At 43.7% G+C, this 19,294-nt stretch overlaps 1 long non-coding RNA gene across 2 annotated transcripts in view; it reads right to left on the bottom strand.

Annotated features, from left to right (window-relative positions):
* LOC138274591 (uncharacterized) overlaps nt 1-16,943 on the bottom strand; it is a 118,993-nt gene extending 102,050 nt beyond the window's left edge. For both annotated transcript variants that reach the window (XR_011200388.1, XR_011200387.1), the window contains exon 1: nt 16,893-16,943. This is a non-coding gene — a long non-coding RNA (uncharacterized lncRNA). The remainder of the gene's footprint in view (nt 1-16,892) is intronic.
* Nucleotides 16,944-19,294: the final 2,351 nt, after the last annotated feature.

Below are 19,294 nucleotides of genomic sequence, written 5' to 3'. Positions count from 1 at the left end.
CCTCGGGGTCAGTGAAGTCTCTGGATGTGCTGTGGTGTGTGATCCACATACGTGCTGGTTCAAAAAGACCATACTTGATGTCTAGAGATCTTAGTTGCGGACGTAGGGCAAGAAATGCTCTTCTTCTGTCATTCGTTAACCTCGAGAAGTCTGCTGCCACTCTGATTTCGTGTCCATCCAGTGATATCGGTTGTCGTGCTTTAGCTGTTGAGATGACCTGGCGGGCTTGTTCATGGCGCAGGAAGCATGCGATGATAGGGCGCGGTTTACTTGCAGACGCTTTGTGTGAAGGACCAATTCTGTGCACCCTCTGAAATTCTGGAGGTGGTGAAAACTCTATCCGGAAGTGGTTGGTCAGCAGTGAGCTAAGAAAGGTTTTGATATCGGATCCTTCTTTTTGTTCCGGTATACCGAAAAAGCGTACATTGTCTCTACGACTTCGGTCCTCCAGTTCAGTAAGTTTAGCTCTGAGCGACTTTAGTTCTTCTTCCTGATCAGGGGTTGCCGCTATATGGTCTTCTACTGCCGACAAGCGCCGATCTAGGTTATTTGCTGTTTCTCTGAAGCCTGCTATATCAGCGCGGATTGAGGAGGATGCTAAAGTTAAGTCTGTTATTTTTAAGTCCATTGCCTCCAAGCGTCGTCCAACTGAGGCAATCTCTTGCAGTATACGGTCTGTGGCGTCTAGTGCGGGTTGGTCTACCGGGCGAGATGTATGCCCCTGTGATGCCGTTTGTGCCGTCATAGCTTTGGGTTGAGCAATGGCTTCCGAGAATAGCAGTTGACGAGAATGTTTACTTGCGGTCTTGTCGTTGGGCATTGTTCTCAAGGGGTGGAAATCAATTAGGAGATATTATTTTAAGAGCTAGTACTTGTAGGTCCACAGAAAGTTTCCTCGACTTCCAAGGATGGGTCAGACCTTGGAGTATAGGATCTGCTGTGGTCTGCTAAGCTTTAGAGCGAGATCTATAGAGGATTAGAATATGCTCAGTTTCTGATAGAGGTCCATTGATATAAAGCTGAAGAGAGATCAATGAATTTGAGTGTGATGCAGCGTGCAATGGGGGGGGGTATCTTGTCTATCTTTTATTTTAGATCAGTCTCTTATTGTTTGGTTGGAGGGTCAGGTTGCGTAGTGCGACACGTGTTGTTCTACTCTTCTTTCTTCTTCCTATTCCGGCTTTCCTCCCCCTTCTTTGCTTCTTTATCGTTCCTTATGTGAGAAATCTTTGTCCCTCTGTTGCTCTTTGAGATCCTTTCTCTGTCTCCCTTTTGTCTTCCTTCCCCCTTTTCCTCTGCCTCCCCTCTGGATGTCGTGGAGATTCTTATTCTTTGCGCACTAGGTCATAAACGAGGGGGGGGGGTGAGTATGTCCTTTGTTTGCTGCTGGTGGTGTCGCTAGATAATGTTGTTTGAGGGGTCTCACCGTCTCAGCGTGCGGCCTCCTTCAGGCACTATTTAGTCCTCGTGTGATATTGCTTCTTTTCCTTTCCACCGTGGTCGTCCTCAGGCCTAGGTTCCTCAGTGATCCATCCTCCTCGGGGTCCCCTCTCCCTCCATCCGCATGAGGGGGCAGTGCGGCGCTCCAGCGCCCAGGGAGCCGAGGCGGAAGAGGGCAGATCCGGGTGCCTCCCTCGCGACGCGTCCCGGGCCCGTGTGGCACCGCACCTTAGTCCGCGGCTCCGCGGAAGCTCGGAGGCCGCATTTGCTCTCGCGTCTCCGGACGGGTCTGGCGTCGCTCTGGTCCCACAACTTTGCCCCTCCGGAGGCCCCCTCCCTCCGCCAGCCGGGAGGCCACACTAGGGGTCAGGATCGCAGGGGGAAGACCCTCTGTTTGCCAGCTTGACCTGCCCGGCGCGCGGAAATCTTTTCTCAGGCGGCCATTTTCTTCGACGGCCAGACCACGCCCCATATACTGTTTTTCTAATCGTTAATTATATCTGTATACTTCAAAATATCACTGTTTGAACTCAATTGCTTTTGTCCTTGTGTTCTTCCAGGGGATAGCGGGGTGTAAATGTACTGTTGATGCATGTTTTTGTGTGTATGGTGTTGTGGGTGAGGGTGAGGTTGGGGGTGTTGCTTGTGTGTGTCACTCTCTTTTTCCTCCCCCCAGTTCCCTGTGTGCTAGGTGCAGTACTCACCGTGGTCGTCGTCACAGCCTTTGATATCCGTCGTGTATGAGGAGGTAGATCAGCATCGGCAGGACCTGCAGCTCGGGCTCCATGGTGTCCTGGTACTTTGTGGATTGTCGAGAAGTGAGTGGTTTCCCTTCCAAATCCTGTTTCTGCCGTGGTTTTGATGGCGTTGGTACAGCTCCAGAAAAGCTGGCGGATTGGCGGGTTGTGATAGTGTGGGTGGTAAATTGTCTTCCGCCTGTCTGTTAGCGGTTACCACCACGGTGTTTGTTGCTACCGCCGTGGTAGTCGGTGTGTTAAAGTGGCTGTTTATGTTGGCGGTTTCCGCCATGGTCGTGATTCCATTGTTGTTACCGCCGGCCTGTTGGCGGTATTACCACCGCTTTAACACCGACCGCCAGGGTTGTAATGAGGGCCATAATGTCAACAATAACCAGTCTGAACAAAATGATTAATAATAGACAGTTGACTGTTAATTTTCAAAATATTTTAAATACTGGTGATTACCCAGCAACCCCACAAAAAATTATATCAAATGAGAAAGTGTCTGATTCCGTAAATTAGGAATACCTTAATATTGTTCAGTTAGAAATTGCATCAAACCTATTATAACTAAAATAATTGTGACTAACTTTTCAATATCTAGAATCAAAGAAAAGGATCAAATCATACCCTGCAGATATTCACAGAACAGGACTCTGCAGGACAGTCCCCTTTCCTCCTACATTCTACGTTGCTATGGAAGTATCCAGGGCCAGCTTTGGCGCTAGCCCCCCCATGACCTCCCCATCATATTCCCTCACTAACAAAAGTGCCTCTCATCTCTCTATAGCCCCTCTCTCACATACATTGCATTTGTTTTAAAGTGCTGTTAAAGGCTGGCTTCACTAATCCACTCAGCTATCCATAGAAAATACAGATTATTCTTTGCAGCAGGCACAATAACCCTTTGTGCTACTTCATGGCGAGTCAAAGCTGCCACTAGACAAAACTCTCATCTCTCTCTGTAGCAGGAACATTAATCACAAGAGTTATCTTGGGGTTTGTACTGCTGCCTGAAAACTGCAGGCACAAGAAACTCTGCAGCAGTTGCTTTTAAATCATAAGTTATTGTTAAACACCCAGCCACCCGCCCCAAGGGTCAGTTCCCCCTCCAGGTCAGCACCTAGACCCAGTGCGGCTCCACCGGTCACAGTGCCCTAAAGCCGGCCAAGGAAGTACCTTACCAAGAAAATAAGATGAGTTAATTCCACCTTAGATTTTGATATTCATCAGTGACAATAAAACTAGACTTTTTTAAACTCACAACTATGTTTTGTTATTTACTTTTGTTATTCATTTATTTACCAGAATCAATATACAATGAAGAAAGGCACACAGTGTAGCAGATCACGTCACATAGAACTAATTTAATAAATTCAAATAACAAATAGCAAGGGAGTCAATATAAAATACAATAATGCTGAATGTAATTCAGAGTACAGTATATTATATAACCATATAGTATAATTAATGTATACTATTGTAGCATAAAATGTAATATTGTAGCATAACATGTTTCCAGTGGTTGAATGTACTGGATAAATAATATACAGAGCCATCAAAATATTTCCAGGTGAAACACCCACTCTGAAAGTTGCATCAAAGAGAGAGATTCCTAAACATTTGAAGTTGCTGCAGATATAGGGGGTCATTCTGACCCTGGCGGCCACCGCCGCCAGGGCCACCGACCACAGGAGCACCGCCAACAGGCTGGCGGTGCTCCCGAGGGCATTCTGACCGCAGCGGTTCAGCCGCGGACAGAAAGGGTAAACCGGCGGTCTCCCGCCGGTTTACCACTGCCCGTTGGAATCCTCCAAGGCGGCGCAGCTTGCTGCGCCGCCGAGGGGATTCCGACCCCCCCTACCGCCATCCAGTTCCCGGCGGTCCGCCCGCCGGGAACCGGATGGCGGTAGGGGGGGTCGCGGGGCCCCCGCAACAGCACCCGTCGCACCTTCCCACTCCGCCGGCTCGATTACGAGCCGGCATCCTCTTGGGAAGGGAGTTTTTCCCTGGGCTGGCGGGCGGTCTTTTGGCGACCGCCCGCCAGCCCAGGGGAAACCTCAAAATACCCACCGCGGTCTTCCGACCGCGGTACGGTATTTTGGCGGCTCCCGCCGGGCGCGCGGTGACCGCGTCCGGCGGGAGTCAGAATGACCCCCATAGTAGGCATTTTAGTTCTCTTTTAAAGGCAACATGGGGTTAAAGTGTCCTAAAGCCCAGTGGGATGTAGTTACACATTGTTTATGTGCTTCCAGAAGAAGATTTACTAAGGGTTTTTTGTCTTCCTAAATTCTTGACTTTTTTGGGGAAGTTCGTACTTGCATTGATAAATGCACTGACTACCAGAAAGGGTCAGATTTGGGGCACACTAGTTGTGATCTCCAAGAATAAGCCTCTAAGCGAAACCCCTGTTAATTTCAGTCTGCTCTTGCTTCTATGGGAAGAAACGGCAAATAGATTAGTATAGGTGAGAAGTGGTGAAACTTTCTTGTGCCTGTTGCCAGAATACTTTCTTCATGGTGGGCTGCCATGAGGGAACTAGAGGCAATTTTGGAATGTCATGAGTAGGAAATTTGCATAGTCCAAATTACACAGCATGAAATCTGGGTATGAGATCAAAGGGATCAGTGGTTTTGATTCCATAATGGACTTCAAGTTGAAATTGTGCTCTCTTTGCCTTTGTATTGATGTATGCTGGAAGTATGTTTCTGTGCATGCTTTGGGTGAGTTGCTACTTTTGTAGGATTTACTAGCCAGTGGGTGGGAATGACTCTTGGACACTGCTTAACCAGCAAGCGGTATCCACTCTTTGTTAAAGGGAAGCACTGACAAAGGCATGCTGCTGCCAGGCAAATGCTAATTAGCCCGCTGGAGGCTCAGACACAAAAATTCTAACTTTTTTAAAGTTACTTTTCCTAACTATTTATCAAAACCAGACCACCAGTGAAGTCTACTTTTTATTAAATATTAAAAATAGCAGGTGAATCAATATAATACCATATTCCAAACTCAAGTTAGCAGACATATTTTTTGTATTGAATTCTAGTTTTTCTCATAGGAAAGCAAGAAGCATTTGCAGTGAAGATACTGTTTGGAGGAGAGGCTCTGCAGAAACATGCAAGTATTAGTTTCTTGCAACTTCTATATTTAAGTACAAAAGGCCACATGTACGTACCTTTTTTCTTGTCGCAAATGGCCCGATTCCCAGAATCAGCAGTTTGCAACAAGAAAAAAGCATTTTGGTATGTCCAGACCCTATTTTGCGATTCAGTAATCTATTTATAATAGGTTTGCGAGTCGCAATTAGGAAGGGGCATTCCCTTCCTGATTGCGAGTCTCAGTGTGATGAAGGATTGTTTTGTGACCGTGAATGCGGTCACAAAATAATCACAGCTAGCACCAATTTCAAATTGGTGCTAACCCATTCGCAAATGGGAATGGGTCCCCAGGGTACCCCGTCCCCTTGGTGAATGGTAGCGAAATATTTTTTCAGAGCAGGCAGTGGTCTTACGGACCACTGCGTGCTCTGAAAAAATGAAAAGAAAAATTTTCATTTTTGTTTTTGAAATGCATCCCGTTTTCCTTTAAGGAAAACGGGGTGCTTTTCAATTAAAAAAAAAAACTGCTTTATTTGAAAGCAGTCAAAGACATGGTGGTCTGCTGTCCCCAGCAGGCCACTATCCCTGTGAGTGCAGCCATTCCCAATGGGGTAGCAAATTGCGACCTTCCGCATTAATATTAAGGCGGTAGGCCATTTGCGATCCCATTGGGAATCGCTAACAGTGTGAAGTACACTGTTGTACATATGGTTTTGTGACTCGCAAATGAGCCGCAAATTGCGAGTCGCAAAACTATGGGTCATACATCTGGCCCCAAGTACTATCAGTTGTGGGCTACGGGGCCTACTTAAGGGTGACATCATTTTAAAAATAAGACTCCTGTGAAAAACGATTATTTTTACATGTTTTACCTGGAGGTTTAAAAGATGCAGCAGGCAGGTTACACATAGAGGCCTGAAACCATGTTTTTGTTGTCCATATATCAAATGTAAAGTTAGCAGCTATGTTTTACAGACACCAATAATATTCCCCAGGGCATGAATTCATATTGTGAGAATCCATGTTTTGTAGGTACTAAGGCTTGTTTCACAATTAAAGATTACCAAAGACAAAAACCTCGGAGAGTTTAGAACTCTCGGATACCATCCTTGGCTCTAGGATATAAATAGTCACATCCATTTGCCACGCTCTGTGATAGGCAATCAGACAGGATTGAAAAAGCATCAATGTATCCTTTGCTTAGTACCTTATGAAAGGGAGTGGTCTCCGCTCCCACCTGTATAGGTGGTTAATGCCCTGTCATTGCACAAGCAACACTTCAGCCACAAAGCTCTCAATGTCGTCATCATCTGCATCCGTTGTTTTACAGCTCGTAATGGGAGATTCTCAGTACTCGAAAGACAAAAGGGATAATGATTGTTCAAAGTGATTTTGAATGCAAGAGTGAGAACGTCTGAAAAGGCTAAAATTTGGATGTGTGAGATTTAAAAGTCTAAGGAAACAGAATGTTGGAAACTCCAAACAATGTTCAAGAAATATTTTCAAAGAAAAATCCAATAATCATATACCAGTCAGGCATTAAAGTCATAAGCAGTATTTCAGAAAATGGTGTTGAAGTCACAAAGGACACATAATAAATAGCGTTTAAAGACACTGGTGAATTATGCTTGTGATTATGGAGCTTTGGACAATGAACAGAGTAATCTGAAGGATTCAGATCTTCATTTTAATGTTAAACATTAAGAATTTCAAGTAGATGTTGTAACTCTAGATATACCGAAGCAAATAAAACTGGAAATGCAGTATTTGCAAGAGGTTGTTACACAGTTGCTTTCTCAATGTATGTATCAGTATTCCCCCACTGGAGGAAAGATCAAGAAGAGTGTCATTCAAGCTGCACGTGAGGAACACAGTAGAAGGTCTCTGCACCGAATCGGTGAATAGTAAACCGCATCCTAAAAATACTAGGGTCTGATTTCTGAAAAGTATGCACGCCTTTGCGTCATTTTTTGACGCAAAAGCGACAAACTTCCAAAATATAATTATATTTTGTAAGTTTGCGCGGCTTTTGCGTCAAAAAAATATAACTATATTTTGGAAGTTTGCGCCGCTTTTGCGTAAAAAAATTATGCAAAGGTGGCTCTAACTTTTCATAAATCAGGCCCTTAATCTTTACTCTTTTGGGAGTGATCATAGTGAGCGAGCGTATTGCGTATCTGAGCGAGAGAGCTATTTTGTCCCCTTAAATAGAGAAATGCAAGGTCAAGCATCTCTCTTGCTGTGTCAAAACAGGATAGTGCCAAAACACGCTGTCAACACTGTCAAATCTTCGATAAACTGACAGTAGTCACGCTCAGTATAGGAGATTACTCCTGGCACACCCCTCCATACCACAGAGCCCACCTCTCAATCATGTCACAAGGAGCCTAAAGCACACATGCAGATACCCACTAATGGGGGAACTGAAGGCTGGGGTTCATGCTCCCAACAGCCATGCAATGGCCCTTTTCTGTCTCAACAGAACTATTATCCACTGTAGAGGTCTCTTGGGCTGTTCAATTGGGACACATTTTAAGGAGGTAAAAGGGTAAGAAAATATTGAGACCAGTTAAGGATTTAAGTATCAATTTTGAACCTCCCTTTTTAGGTCTGGCCTTTGAGACAGTTTTAGCTGTCTTGTCAGTCTATTGTTTTTCACAAAATATATACATAATGTACATACACAGAGGGGTTCTCAGGACCTGGTGTGTATTCGTTTGTCTGTTTAATTGTCATTCACATTTTGTCTCGGCCCATCACAGCATGGGTCAGCCCATTTCAACTCTTCACTCTTGAGACTGAGTGGCTGCATTTTGCTTGAGCACACTGTGCACAGCCACATAAAAAGTTCTCTTTGGGATTAGTGGATAAACATTCTTGTTTTTGTTGTAATATCCTTGTCTCCTTAAGCAATACGTTTTTACTTTTTTCACTTTTGGAAGAGCCAGGTACTACTTAGACACATCTTTTGCTCCCCTCCCTGTCACTGTTTTGTGTCTCACTCACAATGAGTTTTCTCTCGTCCTGAACCTTTCCTTCATAGCAGCTTTTGAAATGTACAAGGGGGCGCTCCGTGGAAACGAAAATCTGCTGAGAATCAAAGACCATCATAGCAGCAGAAGAGAGGTAAGCTTGTCCCACTTAATTACTTGTAGGTTTTGTAGGTGTCATGGTGACAAGGATGATATAACTCATTACAGTACACAAGGCATCTTGTATGTTTGTTTTATACTCGAGTTTCTTTTAGTCAAATATCCCAGCAGTCATTTTCCAGAGTTTCTCATTGGGAGTTAAATTATAGCTGTAGGAAGGAAAAGAAGCTCTCTGCTATCATTCACAAATTTGCAGTGACATTTTCAAACTTAAAAAAAAACTTCTGAGCTTTTTTCCTTTTTGGACCCAAAAGAGCCTGTCACATTGCTTTAAGCGTTCACTGATTACAGCAGCAACGTGTTTTTTGCTTTTGGGAAGGATGTCATGACATACTGTTTTTACAGAATAACATAGAATACAAAGTGAGCCTGGTCACATGGGGCAGATTTATGGAAAGTGGCTCTGCACCGAGTGCAGCGCCACATTCCCTGCGCCCCTTAGCACCCCCCCTACCACCACCATGTGTGCACCATATTTAAAATACAGCGCACCATAGCGCAGGGTAGGGAGCAATAGCGTCATTCTTCATGACGCTATTGATGTACTCTGCAAGAGTGGCACCAAAAAGTCAAACTATTGGAGCAACTCCTGCAGAGTGCATAGGGCCCCTTTATAAAGAATGGAAGGCCCCTTTTAACGCCTGATCTTGATCAGGCATTAAAAGAGCCGTAAAAAATTGCAATTTTTCTGGCTCCCCTAATGGGGGAATGCCCCCCTTTGCATACATTATGCCTGGCGCAGGCATAATGTAGCAAAAGGGTTACAGAATGGCATAATGCATGCACTGCGCCACTCTGTAAATACGGCGTGGGCATTTTGGCATCGTTGGGCCACATTAACATCAAAATAAATGATGTTAATGTGGCACAAGGTGGCGCTAGGGGCCTATAAATATGCCTCATAGTTTGCACCAGATTGTGCATCAATAAAAGCAGACTTCATTGGCAGGAAGGGCACTTTGAAACATGTGTAGCAGAAGGAAAAGTCAAAGCCCTAGCAGCCTAGTGCAGTATTTTGGAAACGTCTAAACCAGGCTTCTCCAAAGAGCAGTTTGTGAGCTACTGGTAGCTCTCCTGGTACCTGTAAGTAGCTTTCACGTATCCAGCCCAGCCTACTGATTTAAACATTTTTGGTTAGTTGAATTAATGTATAAGTGCCACAACTGAAAAGTGTGTATTCAAGATGAAAATGTGTGTTTTTTCAGAAGTCAAATGATGTTTGGAGAAAAGTGGGTGAATTTCAAAATAAAAATTCTAATATTTGAGTGAAAAATCATGTGGCGTTGGGGAGATTTATTGCTAATATTATTAGCTTGATGCAAAGGGCATCCAGATGCAACTGTTTTGTATTACCCGTGTAGACGTATTTCAGACTGGGAAAGTATTTTTTGATTAAATGCTAACAAACCTGCCCGCTGTACTAAGGTGTTCATAGCTGAAAATCTTGCCTATGGTCACTATGGAATCTTTTTAGGGTCAAGCGCACAAGCGCTCTACCCTGTTGTAATCTCTCTTTGGGCTTTTAACCACACCCATGTCATGCCCATCACTTTCGATGGTTCGTGAGCTTGCCTTTTAAAATTTGCTTGATTTCATTACTAAAAGGCATGCATATGTCATGCCTTTTCCGGTGTTTAGCACTCCTCGAGTGCACTGGTAAAGTACTGAGAACATACGATACTCCTTGTTTTCTGTATGGTTTCCTGGACTACTTTTTCTTTGTATTTTCTACGCAGCATGATGTCGCTCGGCAGTAATCAAGCGCTTTGCATGACATCGACCCTGTTACGTGGATAATTGCACTTTTATCAATACCTTTGACTGAGCGAACTTCTGTTTCCTCAATGTTTACTGTTTTAGAGACCTTTGAGTATCGGTACAATAGCGCGTTATTTCCCCAACCACCCCACAGAAAATGTAAATAAAAATGTTTATTTTGGACGGCCCGTGACTTCCACATGGTTGCTTGTATGTGACACTGTTTTACTTTTCATTTTCAATTTATATGGCAAGAAAAACCCAGTTATAAGTTTACAACACTAATAGCTCAGACTTGAGCAAATGCGAGACCCATTGTATTACAAATGGTTGTTTGATATTGTCACTATTAAAACTCTAATCAAATTAGGAGTTTGGGGTTCATTGACCATAACAGAGAAGGCTCTTATTACAGAAAAGGTTGAATACCCCTAGTCTAAACTAACAAATATATAGGAATGATATTGCAAAGTCAGCCTTATGTAGACAAAGTAATTGTTGCAAAGATCTACGAAATGCATTTTAAAGTAATTTTCAATTGGGTCTTTAAAAGTTTTCGACATACAAAATGAATCAAACTGTCCACTCTTAATGACTTTTTAACCGTTTTAACCATCATTCATTACTGTGAGCACGTATTTATCTGTGCTAGCTCTTGTGTTGGAGATGACATTCATGTTTCTAATAATGGATGCGATCTGAATACAAAACTGAAATGAAAGCATGTGAACCTGGATCACGCCACCCATGATGAAAGTTATCAGTAAGCAGGACTAAGATAACTGAGAAAGGCTTTTGTGTAAATGTGCAAAAGAGAAATGAGGTAATGGAGATCAGAACGACGTTGCATATCTGCTAAACGTGAGGGAAAATGGAATTGGAGGAAGCTTTTTTTTCATTTTGCCACATAGATCTAGCCACCACTACCAAAAGCATATCATCACCATCACCACCAGCATTTCTATAATCATTGCTGCTGCTGTCATCATCACCTCCACCTTTGCCACTACCAACACTATTAATAAAACCACAATCAGCCGCAGTATCAACACTATTAGCCCACCCCCACTATGAATACCACAACTATCCTCATCACAGCAAATGTCCGATATCCTCATCCCTACCAGAATCACAACCAATGTAACCACTTCTTAGACTATTACCACTGCCACCACAATTACCACCACCAACACCGTCACCACTGCAATTGCCATTACCACTATTCTTATCACACTATCATCTCTGCCATCATCATGACTGTAACATAACTTGTACGTCCAAAGCATAAGTCCATCCCTTGAAACATTTTTTCAATGAGTAAGAGATGTTTATTGTTGCACAACTCAATGCTACTCAAGATAGCATTATGATTACCACCACTGCCATTGTGACCATCATTACAGTTATTACCATCATTACCACCACATTCATTACAACGGCCACCACCATTACCACCATCATATCCCTACTTCCACAACTGCCAACAGCTTTACTAGACTCACCACCACTATACCCACCACTTCCACCAATAATAGGAGACCCATTACCATCACCTTTAGCACCAACACCACCATAACCACCACTGCCACTAACACTAAACATCTGCTAAACCCATTACTATCATCACCAGTACCAGAACCACTACCATCATCAATAGAACCATCACCACCACCAGTACCAATGCAGTCATTACCACCACAAAAATAAATTTCACTGGCACCTTCAGAACCACCATCATCACTAGCGCTGCTGCGATTTCCTCCATCACGATTGCAACCATTAGCTCCCCCATTACCACCATGGCCCCACCATCACTGCCAACAAAGCTACTAATCCTACCTTTAATGTCGTCTTCCTTACCACCACTGTCAGATTGCCACCACCACTACCATTACCACCAACTCTATCACCATCACTACTATCACCAGCACCAGACTAACAACTAGCACCATCACCATCACTACCACTATCAATACCACTACTCCAATCATATATTTGTTGGTGATACACAACTCTACTTGAAAATCTCCTCTGCTTCAGACATTTAACACATTAAACACTGCCTCCACAGCATCCCTCCTACTTAAAGATCAACCGAACCAAAACAGAATCATTTTATTTGTCTAAACAAGAAACAGTACACCCCTGGCTCAATTGCGTGAATCTTGACAGCTTCAGTTCTAACTTTCACTGAATGCCAAGTCATTTGCATCTAACCTGGACACTAAACTCACCCTCAAGGAACATATTGCCAAAAATTACTGCTTGGTACTAGCTCTCTCCTCTAAAGAAAGTGGAACTGATCTTTCCAGAAAGTAACTTCAGAAATGCTGTTCAAGCGCTCTTGCTCTTGCATCTGGATGGTGGTAACTTGCTACTATGTGGCCTCCAAGACTTCATCCTGGCATCTCTTAAGATCATCCTACACAGTTCAGTACTTATCAGCCAGAGCCTGAAGAAATAGGATCACATCACCCCTAAATTGATGGAACTTTATCTGCTGCACAGTCTTCACAACCAAGCTACATCTTTTACAATGCCATAATGACCGGCATCCCCCACTCCTTTTGCAAACAGGCTCACCATTTCTGGCGGTTCTCGATCTACCTGCAGCCAGCACATCATGAGATTGAAGACTAGGAAGTTTAAAACGTAAAAAAATAAAGAAGCAGGCCATTTCCATACATCACTGTATCCATCAGGACTGTCCCAGCGCTGCTTCAATGTAGGAAAGGGTTCACGATGCATCTCTTTAACGAACACTATGTTATGTTATGTTATGTTATGTTATCATTACTTATATAGCGCTTAAAAACTGCCCGGAGGCCTCGTAGCGCTTTCGCTGCAAAACGGTCAGTGTCACCATCTAAAATCATATAGAGATTAAGCTTTAAATAGCCAGGTTTTCAAGGCCTTTCTAAACAGAATCTCTTGTGATGTCAATCTGATATTAAAAGGAAGGCCATTCCATAGAATGGCCCCTTGATAGGATAGGGATCTTCCTCCCCATCTCGCTTTTTTCACTGTCGAAACTGTGGCCAGCATAGCTGAGGAGGATCTGTAGGCAGATGCCAGGGTTTTGAGCATTTCCGGGCCCTGATTAAATATGGCTCTATGAAAGTGACATAAAGCCTTAAACTGGATTCTTTTATCTACTGGAAGCCAGTGTAGGGATGATATTGCGGCCCTTATGGAGTGATGTTTAGGGGTATTTAAAAGTAGACGTGCTGCCGCATTTTGCACCCTCTTCAGCCTCTGGATCACATATCTTGGTGCTCCCACAAACAATGCGTTGCCATAATCAAGACGAGAACCTATCAGTGCCTGGATAACCAGTCTTCTGGCACGTGGCGGAAGTATTATCAAAACCTTCCTCAAAGTTCTAAGCAGAGCGAAGGAGGTTCCAGCTATTCTGTTGGCATGTTGTGACATTGAAAGTTGAGGATCTAACCACACTCCAAGGCATTTAATGAGACCTTTAGGGGGCGGAAGAGTGAAGAGAGCTCCACTTGATGTACTTGGATTGGTGGTGGAGGCTTTTGGTAGCCCAAAAAACATGACTTCTGTCTTATCATCATTAAGTTTCAGTTTACTTCCTGACATCCAGGTCGCAACTGCATTCAGACAGGGACCCAATGCTGTCCCCATGTCTGGGTGAGCATTAGAAAAAGAGACAATCAATTGAGTGTCATCTGCGTAGGACACCAACTTTAGTCCAAATGATTCAATGATTTCTGCTAGGGTCGCATATAGACATTGAAAAGTAGTGGACTCAAGGCAGAACCCTGTGGAACTCCACAGTTGCTGAGGATACGTCTAGAAGTACATGATCTATCTAAGACCTGGAAGGATCTTCCATAAATAAATGATCGAATCCACTCCAGTGCAAGTCCCGAGATGCCACATTCTTGTAGTCTATTTTTGAGAATAACCAGATCAACAGTGTTGAATGCCACACTCAGGTCTAATAAAATGATGGCAGTTTCCATACCTTTGTCCATCCTCTTTTTTGCTTCTTCTGTGATTGCAACCAGGGCAGTTTCCGTCCCATGCCGTGGTCTAAAACCCATCTGGGTGGGATGTAGAAGCTTATTTCCTTCCAGAAAAGTGGATAGTTGGGTGTGTATGTGGTTTTCTGTTATTTTGGCCATTATAGGTAACAGGGAGATTGGTCTGTAGTTGGACAGAGTTTTAGAATCCAAATTAGTTTTTTTCAGGAGAGGCTTGAAAATAGCCAATTTCCAAGAGTCAGGTACAATACCAGAGGCTAACGAGGTATTAATAAGATTTGTGATTACCAGACTTAACACTGGGGTTCCCAAACAGAGAATCTGTGGGGGAGCAGGATCAAGTGGGGAGCCAGATTTAGTTCGCCCCAGTAATCTAGTCACTATATCTTGGCCAATCGGGATGAAACTTGTTAACGCAATTTCCTTCCTGACCTCCAGGTTGGCCAACACCTGATCTCCACTCTGGGTGTCAGGAAAAGAAACATATATGTCCTGAATTTTATTTAGAAAAAAGCTTGCGAGATCCTCCACATCTTGTTGCGGGGATTCTATAATTTCTGGCTTCTCCTTGGGATAAATAAGGTCTTTTAAGGCATTAAAAATTTCCTTGGGAGAGTTAGCTGCAGCTTCAATTTTACTAGAGTAGTAGGTTGCCTGAACATTTTTAATTTCTAGATGATATGCTCTAATCATATTCTTATATTCTTTTTTTTTAGAGTCATCTAGAGTATGCCTCCATTTTCTTTCTTGCTTCCTACATTCTCTTTTCATCTCAAGTAAGCTTGTGTTAAACCAGGGAGCTGATTTCTTTCAAGGTACTTTTTTCATGGTAGAAAGAGGTATAATTTCCTCCAGGCTATCCTCAATCCACTTATTTAAAGAGTGAGTGAGAGCCGTTATATTCTTTGAATCTAAATTCCTTGGTCTCTTCTTCTCTAATGAGTTAATGAATTCTGTGGCCTTCAGTTTATGCCATTTCCTCCTATACGGAGGGTGATTGATAGTCAAGGATTTGTGTCGAGAGATGATGAATTCTAATTCTACCAGAAAATGATCAGTCCATGCTAGCGGACGTGATGATATGAATTCTAGATCTAGCATATTAGAAAATACCAGATCAAGTGTGTGGCCTCTGTTATGCGTAGGACCATGTACTAATTGCACCAGATCACAGGCCTTCATGTCTGCTATTATCATCTTGGGCGAGGCTTTATCTTCCATTTCCGCATGTAAGTTAAAATCTCCCAACAATAAAAAGTTAGATTTAGTGCAAACCAGTTGCAAGATGATCTCTGCCAGTGAGGTCATAAAATCTCCAATAGGTCCCGGTGGTCGGTAGACCAAAACACCAGCGATTGTATAATGAGGATTGACACTAATAGAAAAGAACATGCTCTCCCCTCCTCTAATTAGTGTGGGGGAAGAGGCATTAACCATCTGCAAACCAGCTACCTCTCCTGAATGTATAATGGAACAACTAATGCGAGAACCATGCATGCCTGAACAACGCGGTCAGAACAACGACCACATTGTTTCCACACATACCTATACCACGCATGCCTTTACAATAATTTTTCGTTGTAAAAGCATGCTTAGTAAAGGCATGTGTGGAACGGCATGTGTGATTCTAGCATGCCACCTGCCACCTGACCTAAAAACATAACTACCTAACCCCCTCGCCCTAAAAACGCAAGTACCCCAACCCTCCCACCCGCTCTAAAAAAACAAGCATCCCAACCCCCCCTCCACCTGCCCTAAAAACATAACTACCCCAACCTACCCTAAAATCACAACTACCCTGACACCCCACATGCCCTAAAAAACAACTACCTGACCCCCCACCCTAAAAAAACACAACTACCCGACCCTCACCACCCGCCATAAAAAGCATAACGACCCGACCCCTGACCCTTAAAAAAATGGCACAACCCACCCGAAAAACACAACAACCCGACCCCACCCACCTGCCCTAAAAATGCAACTGACCCAACCCCCACCCACCCTAAAAACACTACTACATCACCCACCCAACCCACCTAACACCACATCCCGATCCCCCACCCACCCTAAAAAACATAACTACCCCAACCACCCACCAGTCCTAAAACATAACTGCCCCGACCATCCGCCCTAAAAACATAACTACCCCAAACCCCACCTCCACCCCTTAAAAAAGAAAATGACACCACCCACCCTAAAAAAACAACTACGCTGCCCCCCACCCATCCTAAAAACACTACTACCCCAACCCCGCCCTAAAAACACTTGTACCCCGACCCCCTCACCTTTCTAAAAACATAACTACCCCGACCCCCACCCACCCTAAAATCATAACTACCCGACCCCCACTCTAAAAATGCAACTACCCCACACTAAAAAACACAACTACAGTCGCCCCCCGACCCACCCTGAAAACACAGGTACCTGACCATTTGCCCTAAAAGCACTACAACTCCGACCGCCCACCAACCCTAAAAAAACATAAGTACCCCGACCCCCACCATACACCACCCGCCCTAAAAACACTACTACCCTGACCCTCCACCTGCAAAAAAAAAAAAAAACTACCCCAACCACCCCACCCACCCTAAAAACATAACTCTCCCATCTGCCCTAAAAACCATAACTACCTCTGATCCCCCACCCCTTAAAAAAATGGCCCAACTCCCCCAACCCAGCCCCAGCCCCACTTACCTGACTGTGTCGTCTCGCGATGCACTCTCTTTCACAGAGGTATGTTTCTCCTATCCAAGTACAAAAGATGTTATACACAAGGCGATGATAGTGCAGACAAAGCAACGCTTAAAATGTTTCTGAGCTAGTTTGGACTTGAAGTTGAGGCAGTGAACCATGTGCTGCCTAGGTGATTGGAAAGTTACCAGCGCAGAGCTATGGTAATGACACTTGTATCACACTTCATCCTGCACCATTATAAAACAATTTCAAATGTAGAAGACAAGGACCAGTGATCCTGTAGTGAAACCACCGATTCGTTGCACAATTAACCTTGAAGCAAAGGAATGAAGTTATCACAGAAATCAGACTCTAAAAGATCTTCAAATCTATTTTATGACAATTCACATTGGAAGTAGCGCAAGGGAAAGCTATTGAAAACGAAGGCATGGAAGGTAAAATTCCTTATTTTTACATATGCATTCACAAACAATACATTGAAAGTGTTCTCGCTCATTATGTAAGAAGGCCCTTAGGTCTGCCTGCTCATTAGCATCTCCTATTCCATCCATAAGAGAAGCACACAAACAGCATCACCGCATTTGCACGCGCACCCTATGACAGTAAAACCGGTCTAAACTTAACTCTGTGAATTTATGTTTCCAAAGTGTTATTTTTGTGCCAGTAAGAAACAAACAATCATAAAGGGGCATATTTACAAGAAAGAGGCACATTGGTCCGATGCGCCACTTTTCTTGCATGCCCCTACCACCACCTAACAACACCATGGTTGTGCTGTATTTACAGTACAGAGCACCATGGTGGACAATAGCACAATAGTTTCAAAAATATTTACGCTATTGTGGCGCTTTGCAGGATTAGCTCAAAAAATGATGGCACTAATCCTGCAAAGTAAAGGGAGGCCCATTAAAAACAATTGGTGCGTCATTATAATGCCTGCCTGGGGTAGGTGTTAAAAATTATGCTAAAAATTATGCAGTGAAACCTTGTAAATTTCACTGCGCCATTTTTACAGGCCTCCTAACGGGAGAACGCACCCACTTGCATACATTATGCCTGGCGCAGGCATAATGTGGCACAAGGGGTTACAAAGTGGCGTAATACATGCATGCGCTACTTTGTAAATATGACGTGTCAAAAAGGCCACCTTAACGCCACATTAGCGTAAAGAAATGATGCTAACGTGACGCATGGTGGCGCCAGGAAATGCCTTCTGGCACGTGCCCATCGTGAGGCTGTGTAAGGACAAAGAGATAGCTCGACTGCACAGAACGAGTGTATTTGTTCGAGGCGTGCACAGCCCACCGAGAGACCTTGAGGTGACCTATTTGATGCTTTTCCTGTAGCAGTCATCGTGATGCTACTTATGAAAGGCGTCCACCCGGCTTTCATCTTTTCTAGTTAAATGTCACATCTGTAGCAGTAGAACACGTGCTCAGCCGATGCTTGTCTTTCTTTGGAACCCTTTTTGATCTAACTTTTCCTGTGCAAGTGTTACATTATGCATGACTCTTATTATTAACGTCCTGTCAGTGTCATGTGCTCTCTTTGCCATGTTGTTTTTCCTAAGCTTTGCACACTAAGCTAACACAGCGGTGTCTGGTATGGACATTCCCTTCACAACCAAGCTGGACAGATTCTCCCAGTCTGTGTGTTTAGGAAAAGGCAATTTATTGCAGAAATTCATAAGAGAGTCATATTAATGACAAGGCCTACCTGCCTATCTAGCTACTGTAGAAAAACTTTATACACATGCATTTAGAATACTGCTGTAGAAACTGACATGAGTACATGAACATATTATTGCAACAATCTTGACAGCGGATAATACACAAAAAAACGGAAGGTTTTACCCTAGTTCTCGGTTTGGCTTAATGGTACTTTAATGTCATCTAGGTGACTCAAAGAAATGCTGGCTTTGCGATTGGACTAGAGAGAGTGGTATGCAAGTGTCATGACCTAGGAATGGAGTTTAGATTTACCACATTCTAATACAACAGTGGTTGCTTTCATTGGTGGGCCATTGGCACTAGAATTCAACTGCAGTTTGTACAGAGAGCACTCGGTCGTCAACTAGTGGCAGGGCTTACCCCCTGGTTGTCACCTAAGTGCAAGTCTGAACTGCACAGTTAAATGTTGCCAGAGAGATTTTGCCGTTTCCCTCGTCCAGGGGCCTTTTGTTGTTTTAGGGTGCCTGTGACGCCTATCGCCAGCAGGATCTCTAGGGGCTGATGGCAGCTCTGCTTAACTTATTGTACGAGCACCAAGGGGCAAACAGTTATCTCTGGCAAACAGAAATGTCGCTTTGGGATTCCTCCTAGGAAGCAGCTGGTAAATATAGGGAAACTGATGCAACTGAAATATGGTTGTAGTGTAATTGCTCAGAATGTGGTAGGATATAA

Source organism: Pleurodeles waltl, chromosome 2_2 (assembly GCF_031143425.1).
Source record: "Pleurodeles waltl isolate 20211129_DDA chromosome 2_2, aPleWal1.hap1.20221129, whole genome shotgun sequence".
Lineage (NCBI taxonomy): Eukaryota > Metazoa > Chordata > Amphibia > Caudata > Salamandridae > Pleurodeles > Pleurodeles waltl.
This window is presented reverse-complemented; position numbering and strand designations above follow the sequence as displayed.